Raw genomic sequence first — 12,525 nt, forward strand, 5'->3', positions numbered from 1 at the left:
TTGGCTGGAAAACCGTCAGCTCTTACAAATGACTGGCAGCAGCCAGCGTCAGGCCTTGGCAGGTGTGTAAACAAAGGAGGGAACGGGTTTCTTTTTTCTTTTCCTTTTTTCCTTTTTATTTGGTTTTGAAGGAGTCATTTTAAGTATGCGTGTGAGATGTGCTGCGATGCGGTCCAACGTGCGTTCCCATCTGGGGCGTGCACTGGCCCTCTCTGGTTTTAGGAAGATCTCAGCTTTWTTTCTGAGCGAACACAAGCGTTTGCAAAAGGACCGGGAGCAGYCTGCCCTCTCCGAGGGGGTGCCTGGTGCTGGCATGGCAGCGGCCCCCTCTTCTTGTCCCTGCTCTGCGCTGTATCCCTGATCCAGAGGGACCGCGGCGAGGGGTAAGGAGGGTAAACTGAGCCGCCTGCAATCAGCTGCCGGACGCGAAGGGGCTGGGGGAAGCGAATACCTGGGAGGCCGTGAGCACCGTGGCAGTACGCTGCCCGCTCCCTGCCAGCCCCAAGGTTTCCCGAGTTCTTCAAACCCCCTTTCCGCCCCCACCCCGTGCGTTTCCTACAGCCTTTGCACGCGTTTTCTCCTCGCCTSTCTGCGGTTTGCGGGTGCATCTCTGCCGGCCTCTCTAAGCCGCTTGAAGAGCAAAGCCCCGAGTCTGCAGGGCTGTCAAGGGCTGTCTCTCTCGCTCTCTGATTGATTGAAAAAGTTCTTGTGCATGTATGTTTTTTATTTGCAATGAAAAACACCTGAGTAGGTCTCAGTGTTTGTAGAGCCTGCTTCGCTCACGGAGAATGCAGACCAGCTTTCAGAGAACGGCTTAAAATAGCACGTCAGCATTGCCCTCGTAGGGCAAACACAAAATACTGAAAAAAAGTGGACTTTTCTGCTTTATTTTTCACTGTAAGAAATGGCCTGTCTTTTTAGGCAGTTATTATTATTATTATCATTGACTGAAAATATTTATTTTGGTGCATTTCTTTGCCTCCGCTGGGTGCTGGGATTAGCTCTTGTTCTCCATTAAATGTAAACCTTGGCGCTCCGGCCTCGCGTTCGCCCAAGGCACGGAGCTCGGAGCGACGGCGCAGCGATCCCAGCTCGCTGGCGAGCGGTCCGCTCTTGGCCGGTCGGTGTGCGTGGGCCCGGCCCGGCCCGATGCCGGAGGGTAGCSCTTGCTCCTGCTGAGCTGAACGGGCTCGCTCTGCCAGCTCTGCTCCTCCTCCAGCCCTGCTAGAAGGTAAATCCAGCCACAGCGCTGGTATTTGTTCCCTAGAGGAAGGTCTAGATTTCAGCTTTGGGGAATTTCAAAGGAGTGAAAGGAGATGGAAAATACCGTGGGGCCACTAAGCTGTGAGCTGGAGTGGATTATTCAAGTGGATTAGTGACTTCTGATCAGGGGCTTGTGTAGAGCAGATGGGGGTTTGCCTGCCGCCGCTGTAGGGTCTGCAGGGATTACAGCGCGTGGTAGCTGGCTTGGAGACGTGGCATCACTGACAAATGCGTGTTCTGGAGCATGTAGGGCTGGGCTGAGCCTCATGGGGCCTGAAGAAATAATCTCATTGCCGGCGGGGCGACCCTCTTGTCTTCAGTGGCCCAGCCTTCCCCACCTGGATGCTATCACTGACCATCCCTGGAGAGGTCCTGCCTTTCTGCCGGTTGCTGCCCAGCTCCTTACCTCATCCGTCCCTCTTTTTCCCCTGGGGCTTATGGGGGCCRTCATTCTCTGGTTTCCCAAGTGTTGCAGCCTCCATGTTGTCTTTGGCTCTTCCTTCCCCGGGTGTCCACCCCCACRTTGCGTGGGGGCGGCTGCAGATTCCTGCTGTGCATCTTCAGGGCACGCACTGTAAATCCAGCGCTTCRCCCTGGCTGCGGCACTTGGCTCGACCCTGGAGCTCACATGCCCCTCTTCTTGGCGGTGGTCCTCCTGCCTTGACTGCCTCTGCCCTGGCTTGTGCAAACCTAGTTTTGAGGTGCCCGTTCCTCCCCAGTCAACCTGTTTGGACTTGCCCTTCTCCACCTTTCTCAAGCTGCTGTGCTGTGTGTAAGAGATGCAAGAGGATGTACTGCCAGATGTGTCATRCTCTTACCCCCTGCACTCCCCCGCGAGAGTGACCTTGCTGTTCCTAGGTGCTGTCTGCTCGCTGCCCCAAGCTCAGCAGGATGAGTCCCAGCCTATCTTCCAGTGCAGACCCCTCCTGAGAGCCTGGGTGCATCTCTTGCTACCTGTGCCCCGCTGGCAGCCCTTTGGGGCTGCGTTGGCCTTTTGCATTTGTAATCTTGACGGTGCTGATAATGTTTTGAAGAAGACTGAACTCGCTGTTATCTGTATATCCTTTTTCCTTCTTGCAAATCCCTGTGTCCTCCTAGGATAGCATCCTAGAGAGCAGCTGTGAGTCCTTCCTGAGGGGACTTGAGAGCTGCTCCTGTCCCCAGCTGGTGGCACTGCCTTGTTCCCTTGCACCCTCAATTGCCTCGAGCTTTTCTTGGCCCTGCAATGGGGACGTGGGGCTTCGAAGCTCCTGGCATATTCCTATGCTGGCATGGTTCCCTGGACACCTTGTCTCAAGAGCATTGCGGAGAGAGGCACAAGGGGCCACCACTGCTGCTGGGAACAGTGAGGATGATGAAAGGCCATGCTAGAGGCACCCTTGATGCAATCTCCTRTTTTCTGCTCACTGCCAGCAGGAGATGGGGGTACCATAAAGCCGCTCCTTTTTCCCTGCCTCCCCGCTTCCTCGCCTCTCCTCTAAGCCACCGTGTCGATAGCGGGATAAAAGAGCGGGGTCAGAGGGGACAGCAGGGGCAGGGGGCTGCCGGCTCTGGCTTTGTCTGGATCGGAAGCGCCATGCAAATCTCTGTAGGTCGTTTGGATGGGAAGGAAATTCCCTCTTTCCCTTCCTTCTCTCTCTCCACCTTACAGGCATTCACTTTTCCTCCCCTCTTCTCTCTCTCTCTCTTTATTCTTCCTTTCCCTTTGTAAAAAAAAAATAATAAATAAAATAAAATAAAATAAACCCCCAGCAGAAAGCAAGCTGTGATACTGTCGGGCCTGGCGTTGATGTTATTTATTTTCCTCAGTTGCTGCTCTGGAAGCCCGGAGTTGACAGAGCGGTTTTGTAGAATAGAAACATTATAGACTGTTACTGTCAGAGTGTTAAATGTGATGGATAGAGAAATACAGGAGAGGGAGGGGACTTTATACTAGCCATGTCTGCAAGCGAGGGTGCTCATGGGAAAATAAACCATCCGCATATAAGAAATGAATGAGGTAATGTGGCGGGAGGTAATGGACTCTTGCAACACGCCGGAACAGGGATGCGTACGACGGGGCGGGCTTAACCCTCGCTGCTCCGGCTTCCCCTCGCTGCGATGTGGGGCTGGGAGGCATGGGAGTGCGAGCGCCGGGCTTGCTCCTGCAAAGGCCCTGCCCCAGAAATGATGGGCAAATGATGGCCGCCAAAGCTGAGGGCTCGCTCTGGAGCGGGGGGACTGGCGGTGCTGCGCGCCTCTCCGCAGCTTGTGAAATACCTTTTGCACAAGCGTCTTGTGGAGAGAGGCAGTCCTGCACTTGGAGAGAGGCTTGGGAAGTGCACCCAGATGGTAGGGGAGGTCTCCCTGTCACAGCTGATCCAGCCCAGCTCGCCCACGCGGTGCCTTGGCTGGAGCACGGCTGCCCAGAGGGCACGTGGTGTAGACCCTCTGCTCATGGGCTGGCGCTTGTGGGCAGAGGAGGCTGAGTAAGGGGAAGGACTAGGGCAGAGCGAGCTGGAGGTGTCCTTCTGGGGTGAGGATGGCTYCTCTAGGGCTTGAGGTTGATATGCTTGCATGGGAACCAGAGTCTCTCCGATGTCCATGCCTCCTGCGTGTGAGAACTGGAGTCACTCCTACTTGTGTATCATGGGAGCCAGTGTTGCTGCCTTTCGTCACAGGCGTACCTTGTCACATAGGTTTTTCCTCCTTTGGAAAACACCTTTTTTCTGGGCACTGATGTTCCCCTGCCAGGACTGATGGATGTACTTCCCAGGTTCAGTGTTTGAAAAATTCCCTCAGACCGTTCGTCCACAGCAGAACTCATGGTGGGTTCCTGGCAGAYGCTGCTGCTGAACGATTGGAGGCACGCAAGGAGTTGGGCTGTCCGGAGGTTGCCTCTGGCCCTGCCTTTGCTGGATCATACCTTGATTTCCCTCTCTATTTAGTGTAAAATATCGCTCTGGTTCCTTTTCATCAGTGTTTTGTTTTCTTTTAGTAAGATCAGAAGGCTCCTCGAAGTCCCCAGTGCGTGTGCTGCTCGCATGRTAGTGGTTGCTGTAGCATTGAACGGAAGCATAGCTGGGGGTCAAGAGCAGCCTGGGATGGGGCACCTTCGTGCCTGGCACCAACAGGTTCGCTCCGTGGTCATTGGTGGTGTCATTTTGCACTGTTGGGAGRTGCAAAGGTTGGGTGGTTCTAGGATTGGGGCCCCAACTAGGATGCACGCGGCCCGTAGCAGCTTGTTATTCCCGCTGTCCTGCACCGGAGGCCGTTTCCTGTCTCTTTATCTTACACGTGGGGAAACACAGGCCATGTGCATCTCTGAGTTCTTCTTCTGGTTCGCATAAGTGGCTTTTCTAGTCATCTRTGTAGCTCTGAAATTGTATTTTGGAGGCTAGTGAACGTTTGGTGCTCGCTTCAGTCTCTTCTCATTGCAGAGCCTCTCCGTAGCTCCCGTTGCTTTTGTGGCCTTTGTCTGAACTGTTTGCGCTTTGGTTTTCTACCATTCGGAGCAGATTCATGAACTTGCCGCTCTCGAGAAGATCGCGCTGGCGTAGCGTCTCCTGGATAATTTGCTCACGTTGGACAAAAGGAGTCAGTCTGGCAGAGCCTGGGGTGAAGCGGCGTGATTTCTGCTCCACGGGTGGCCAGGCTATGTGGACGTAGTGCTTTGTGCAGCCTGAGTGTCTGTGACTGCCCCTTCCCTTACGCTTCGCTAGATGGCCAGTGTGACCATGCCAAGTTTGTCATAGTCAGTGTGCATGAGTAATTAAATTATGTCCTTGTGCATTTTATCCTCGCTGACTTCTACCTACCATCTTATCTCTGGCTCATATGCAGCTTTGTTTACACTTCCTTTAAGAATTATCTCAGCCTTTCTTGAATTTTTACAAACCCACTTTATTTTTGTTCTCCTCTAACTTACTAAGCTATTCGTTTTCTGAGTAGCCTTCTAAGTCCGTGGCCTTGTTGAAAAAAAACTATTTATTTTTACTCACTTCATCTCTTAAACAGTCTTTACTCCTCATGTTTACCTGGAGAATAGTTAAATTTGTCATGTATGAATAGCCAATAAAACTTCTAGGAATCTGAATAATATCAGTTATACTTTGTCTTTTCTGTTGTTGGGTGCTCAACAATCCTACTAGATTAGCAAGGTGTGTTTTTGTTTTTCTTACAGGAACTGTGTTGCTTAATCTCTGTGGCATCATGTCCATCCTGTGCTTTATTCTATCTATTTATCATTTTAGCTGGTACTGAAGTGAGGCTCACAAGTCTCTGGATCTGTGGCTCATCTCACTCCATTTTTTAAAAATAGGGTATGACACTTGGTGTCCTCTAGTGTAATGAGAGATTGAGCTGCTAATGAAAATATGCAATCATTTTATTTCTGAGTCCCTGCAGAACTCTTAGACAGGTATTATCTGGTCCTGGTGACTCCTCATTTTTCATTTTCCAAACGTGTCCTAACATCACTTCTTCTGACATCTCAATCTCTGATTGAGCCTCAGCTTTGCCACCTGAAAGATCCACCTGACTTGGGGATTGCTTTGTATTTTTGCTGAGCTGCGAGACCTGGGTTCCCCTTGCCCATGTCCGAACCTTTCCTCCTGTACCGTGGGGTCTGGGCAGCGTGAAACAGCCTTCTCCGGAGATCACTGTAATGGGTGCTCAACTGCAGGGTGGCTCCTTTCGCAGAGATGAACTGTAGGTCGTGTGACAAAGTTTGTCCTCTTCTCTCGGTTTGTGATGCTGTCGAGCTCCCAGCAATTTGAAAATTGCAAATGAATGCGTTCGAGGAATTTTCTTATATTTGCCTGCTGCTTCTGTAGGATTAGGCCAAATTTKTTTAGGATTCTGCAAGAATCCCCAGGAAGCTCTGGTCCAGGAGGAGCCTGGGTGCTCTGGCAACACTGTGGGACCTTGCTGCGGGGGCCAGCCTGCCTCCTCCACGGCACAGGGCTGGCGAGGGCCGAAGGCTTTGAGAAATGTTTTTGGAAATCCGTTTTTGTTAGCTGTCCTTACATCTTCTCCTTCCTGAATGACACTGGAGCCAGGCACGAGGAAAAGAATAAAAGAAGAGAATAACCAACTCTTTGTTAATCTGTTTTTTGCTTCCCTCCCAAGAAGGAAGGCTACTCTCCAAGTCAACTTGATTTGGTAAAATGCCTCCATTGCACCATGTCACAGATAATTTATTCCTGGTTGCTGTGATCTGAAGAAAAACAGATAGAAGGACCTCTAGTCACACRCRCGCACACACAAAAAAAGTTAAGTATTCCTGCTTTCGCTGACAGTACAAAGGTGTCATATACGAGAAGGATTGACACAGACCAAAGGGTCTTGTGGGAAATATGATAATAACTATAAAGAAGACAGATTATTCCCCAGTTGCCAACATTCAAACCTTTTTACAGTCAGTTCAAACATATAAAACTTTATTGCTGTAGCAGAAAGGGGAACAATTTCTGGTTGCACAGCTTTCCCAGGGCTGGGTTTATACTGTCTGTGTTATTGCTCTATAGTGGCATTTTAAAGTTTATTGAACAAGACTTTTACAATTGAAGGAAGTATATAAAACTGTAAATTTATTAGATTTTTCAGGATAAGTGCCCTTTCTAGTTGTGCTCAAGAATTCGGAGCTACGAGAAACTGCTAGTTACAAGACTTATTAATATTAAAGACTGAGAGAGCGCACATTTTATACCTTAACTGATCTAAAAAATAATATTATGATATTACTGAAAATCTGAGCTGTCACAGAGCAGGGTGTATGGAGTGTTCGTATAGTTTGTGTGTGTATAAATATTCTRTAGACTGTGCAGATACACATACGTGTGTCTGGCTATGCTTTGTGAGAGTATATACGCAGGTACTTATGAGGGCGTCTACACATGATACGTAAAGAAACAAGCGTAGGTGTGTATTGGATCATATGTAAATCTGTGTGTTCCTATACATTTTTTTTATACGCATTAATTTCCTATATTATGCTTTCTAATATGGAGGCTTGGTGCAAGTATAAAGCTTTTGGATGATGCAGAAATACAGTTAATTGGGGGCCCGTGCATATCGGGCAGCTAAACCGTGGTTGTTTGTATGTGGTATTCATGTGCAGCTCTATGCAGCTTTGTGTGCGAGGATCTCCAGCATGTTAATTATGTAATTTATACCACATACAATATTCATTTGTTATTTTATGCCTAAATACAGGGCATATGTAAGTGATGATATGATGACAAGCTCCAAAGACCTCGGTGTCTGCCTGAGTCCAGTATCTTCACTTTAAGGCTGCAGTTAAGTAACACTAACAATAAATTTGAAGGGACTGGATTCTCTGGTCTGCAGATTTGCTCAGTGCTGCTTATACAGCAAAAAGAGAATATAATGCTGCCAGAGATGGCCCTTGGAGAGTTCCCCTGTGTGCAGTCCGTGTGGGAAACCTGGTCTTGATGGGTCCCTGTTGTAAGTTTTCTTTCCGGCTCCGGGATGGTTTCACTAAATACGTGTCTTGAATTAAAATAAGTCACCAATGTGCTCTTCCATCCGTTGCATGGGGAACACTGCTGCCCGCCTGTGGTGGCTGGGCTCGGAGAAGGGAGGTCCCTGGCAAGGGTTGTGGGGGCTCGGGCCATGTGCGTCTGACACCTTTGCCCACTGGGGCACCTTTGCAGCAGGCCACAGTCACTGCCTCTTGCCTCCATCCTCTGGTTCCTTTCCATCCTGTTACTGTGTTAGTCTTTTTAATTAGGATTTCTATTAGATTTGGCGAGGTTTTAGCTGGGGAGAAATAATCTCCCAGTAATTGCAGTATGTGCTTGCATACTTTGAGGAGGAGGAAGAATATGAATCAGAAATGATAGTGTTTGGCGATAGCCAACACATTCTGAACCCTGGGATGTCTCTGCATCTCTGCGCACATAAAATGGGTCCTCATTTAGAAGTGGATGATGATAGCAAGCAGTGGGAATCTCYACCCGGGCAAATTGTCTCTTTAAACATCTTTCTCCTCTGCTGGCACTGGGTTGGGGGCAGGGAGAGAGTGGTCGGGAATAAATCCCYGCGTTAAGGAGGAGAGCTTTTCTCTAGCGCTTGGGTCTGTCAGTCCAGCACGGCAGAGCAAGGAAATTTCTTCAACTTTGGCATCTGTGATGGCAACTTGAAAGGGCTGCGGGTCCTTTTGAGGCTGAAAGGGAGTAAGCAGGAGCAACATGAAACGGCAGCGAATGTAAGGAAGTCAATAAGCCCTGAATCTTTTATGAGACCTTGGATATTCCGATCACAGCTCCGCTGACACCGAGATTGGAATACAGATTACGTGAGAAAGCGTCCGTGACTCGAAGCCCACTCCGGGTCTTCTGCATGTTTTTATCTTGTCTCCCCATATTAACATTTTGTGGATGGTTTGGGGAGTTCTCCTCTTTTTCTCCTGCAGGGAAGGTACAGCTTAGGCGTTGTGGTTACTCGGAGCCAGGGCTGGCTGGAGAAGAAGGTGGGAACAACGTTAGTGCAGCTAATGGGGCCAAGACCTTCATCCCTGAGTATTGTTAATAGCAAAACGAGGCTGAGCATGTCAGAAGAAAAGGAAAGCACACGGATGCCTCGTAATCCCACGCGATGGCACTTGAATTGCAAGGGTCCGTGCCGAATTCGTTTTGGGTTTGGGAAGAAAAGGGAAGTGGGAGAAGATCAGGAGGATAGGGGAAGAAAATAGAGACCCCTGCGCTGAGATGAATTTATGCCTAAGCACTTGTCTTGGGAATGCAAATGTGTTTAAGGCTCTCTGAGCTAAATCACCTCTTTTGGGAAAGGGAGGGGGGAGAAGGGGAGGAAAAAAAGAGAAGTATGACACAGAGCGGACACCAGGAGAATGTGAAATGAGGGTTTGCTGCCCCTCCTCCTCCTCCTCCTCCTCCTCCTCTTCCCGCGGCCTGCGCACTGGCGAGGAGATGGCTGGCACCAGGATGGGGCCACGTCAAATCTGATGCATCAGCGGGGGGGTCCCCAGGATGCTGTCCGGTCCCCTGGCCGAGCCGGGGGCCGGTGCAGATGTTCTCCGCTGCGGCAGCATCCCTCGCCTCTCGGGTGYGCGCGTCTGCCAGCGTGCCAGGAATAACGCGGCATCCCGGAGAGAAAAGGAGCCCGGGGAGGAGGGCAAGGGGAAAAGAGGGGAAAAGAAAAAAAGGCGGCAGGCGGGAGGGGGCTTGGGAGGACGCGGCGGCCCCGCTGCCAACTGGGCAGTTGTGCCGCTTGTCGGGAGGCTGCCGCTAACCACTCGTTACAATTAAAATGAAGTGTCCGTCAGCGGCTATCTTCGCTGTGTGGCCCATATGTTTCTGAGCTGATACTGTCCGGATTATTCTGTTTGGGAGAACGATAACGGCTGTTTATAACCTTGGCAAAGACTGAGGCCTAATCAGGCTGGAGCACATTTTCACTGACTGCCTGATAACGGGCTGTTAGCTGCCTTATCGCCGGGGAGAGATAGGCCAAAATAAGCAGATCTGTGAGCACAGGAGCCCAACCGAGAGGCGCGTACTCTGGCCTGGCCTTTATTTTTAGATGCTTTTTCTTTTCTTTTTTTTTTTCTCCTTTTTTTTCCCTTCTTTCCTGGCTGATTTCAGCAAGAGAAGGGGGATTATTGAGCAGGAGGGGAGGGAGAGCAGCAGGTTTCAAGTCACATCAGTAAATGTCGTGGAAAAATGTCGCGGGAGCCTTGTGGTCCTCTCTCTCCGCMTGACCACAGCTTAGCCCCTGCCCTGTGGTGGCTGACTTTCTCCTGAATTGCCTGGGGTATGTGTATCTTTGGGGAAAAGAGCCACCTCCATCCATCAGTTCCTCATGGCGTCCGTCATTCCTTGGCTTTCTGCTTGTTTCACCCTCTCCATCTGTCCTCTCTTCTTGGTGGCTGGCCCTCCCTGGGCAGATGTGCTTTTGGCCACTGCATCCCCGGTGATGCTCGGCAGCGAGGCTGGACCAGCTTCGGAGCCTGGGGCCATGTCAGTCCCCGAAGGCACACGTCYCCTGCTCCTGCCACCCACGGCAGAGTGAGGGCACTGGTCCTTCCTGGCAGTGAGGAAGGGGGGACGAAGGGGAGCAGGCTGCTTTTGGGTGACATCAGTTTGGCGAAGAAGAAAGGTGTTTCAAAAGAGGGCAGTTCTGCTGGGTTTGTCCTCAGAAAGGAGTTAAGCAGAAAAGACGATGTGTAGTCATAAGACTTGAGCATTCCTACTGCAGATGCCATGTTGAACTAGAGCATCTTGAAATCTCATTCACTCAGGTAACTAACTAGCCTGTTTCTATCCTSCCTCTTTACTCTTTGCTCACATGCAAGAGCTGTAATCTTGGGGAGCATGGATGGTTTCTTGCGTGTTGAAAGGAACAATATTCAACTTGGCCTTAAACAGGAGGTCACCCCACAACTGCTCCGTCCCGTGCTGGGGAGCTGAGGTCTGTTYTGAAGGGGGCTACTGGGCTCCGCTGCCAAAGTGTCGCTGCAGCGATCTCCCTGAAGACACCTTCACTCAGTGAGAGTGGCCGGGGCGTCTTTCTAATCTGGACTGGTATTGGGCTATTCCCAGGAGCTGGATTTAGCCCGATGCTGTCTGTGGCACGGCCGTGTGATCCCAGGAGCACTATCCTCCTCCCCAGCATAGCCGGAGTCTCGCTTCGTCACACCTGTGTCTCCTCTCTCGAACCTTCCAGTGGAAACGGTCCAGATCGCCAGCGCCGCTCTTCCCTCCCTCCCTCCTTCCTTCGCTCAGGCTCCGTACTCTGCCTCAAAGTCTCAGGCAGGTGTTCAAATAAATAATGCAGCTAAAAATACCTTTTGGCAGCAGCTGGGAGTTCTTGTGCGCGGCGCCGGAGTGGTGGGAATACAGCATCCCCGCTCCACGGGCAGGTGCGTATGTGAGCTCCAGAAAGTTAGAACAAACACTGCAGGCACAAGGGTCTACATGCCTTCTGGGCCCGTCGCAGCCTCGCAAACAAACCGAGACGTTTATTCTGTCCGCCCCGGTTTTGAAACAGGCGTCACCTTCACTGAGCGCGTTCGCAGTTGGCTTTTGTTAGGAGGATGCTGCCGGGGGGACCCACCAGCTGCATCCTAGCTTGTGTACGAATGTCAAGCTGTCCCTGCGCTCAGGCTGTATCGGCAGGCGTCAGGAAATAATAGTTTGCACTTCAGTGGCGTCTCAAAGCATTTCCCTTTGGAGAGCGCTTTGTAGGCTGGATCACGCAGCCACCTCCCGGGAAAGATGCTGTGCTGTGCTCGGCCACCTCCAGGGTCTGCGAGAGTGCTCATCGCTTGGGGCTTTAGGAAGGGGGCTTTGGAGGCAGAGCTGCGAGGAAAACAGGAGGGGCAATTTTGTCTGGTTTGCTAGAACTGACTGTTGTAAAATCTTCTCTTAAAAAAAGAAAGAAAGAAAAAAAAAGAAAACCCTCTGTTGCCTGCCCCTTCCCAGGGAATTGTTTCAGCTGAATTGACAGTAGTGTTTCCTTCTCCCTTCAGCCTAGCTAGGCCGGACCTGGAAGCCCCCAAGCCCTGGTGGGTGTAGCAGGACCCATCTCCACTGGTGCTTGTCTTCTGGCTCTGCTTGGAGACCTGCTGAGAACTCCCCTGGCAGCTAACTGTAGGACGACAGTTTTAATTATTGCAGCAAGAACATGGCTAGGGGCAAAGCATCTTTCATTTGGCCACAAACAAAACTGACCTTGGTTTTCTTCTTGCCTAGCCAATAGCAAATTGTTYGCTCCAGGTCAGTGCAGCTCCCGCGCTGATGGACAGAGGAGAAGGGCTAATCGACTGCTCCTTTCCTGTGCTCGTGCGTTTTGGGATGCCTTCTGAGCCAGCCGTTTGTGCCTTCTGGTGGGCTGTCCATGTGCACCTCTGCTCAGAGAGCTGTGCACAAAGCCTTGTGTGGTGGCGGCAGTTGGCTCGTCTCACCAGGCTGCTCTGTGCATACCATATCCCACTTTTCAGAGACATTAAAGACCGGATTTTAAACAGAATCTGTATCTTTCTCCATGATGTCTTTAGGAGACATTGCATTTTGGGAAATTGCCTCCCCTAGGAAACCCTGGTACCCTTGAGAAGGGCAGTGGAAGTGGCTTGTTAAGTACCCAAAGCAAATAATTCTGCTTTAGTCCAAAGACAGAGGCAGGGGGAGCTGAGATATTCCTGCGTTTTCAGCTGCTGGTGGTGCTTCTCACTCCTTGGGGACGCTGAGCTCTGCGTGGAAGGAGGCATGATCCTGCTTATAGTGCTGTCAAAAATTACGT

General features: G+C 50.8%; 1 protein-coding gene and 1 long non-coding RNA gene across 3 annotated transcripts in view; both read left to right on the top strand.

Moving 5' to 3' along the window:
- PBX1 (PBX homeobox 1) overlaps positions 1-12,525 on the top strand; it is a 148,727-nt gene that overhangs the window by 76,116 nt on the left and 60,086 nt on the right. The window lies entirely within an intron of this gene.
- Positions 9,862-11,068, top strand: LOC146598470 (uncharacterized). Its single transcript, XR_014895263.1, has 2 exons — positions 9,862-10,525; positions 10,653-11,068. It is a non-coding gene; the product is annotated as an uncharacterized LOC146598470 (long non-coding RNA).

This window comes from Rhea americana, unplaced genomic scaffold, assembly GCF_003343005.1.
Source record: "Rhea americana isolate MKP2758 unplaced genomic scaffold, rheAme1 scaffold_162, whole genome shotgun sequence".
In the NCBI taxonomy this organism is placed as follows: Eukaryota; Metazoa; Chordata; class Aves; order Rheiformes; family Rheidae; genus Rhea; species Rhea americana.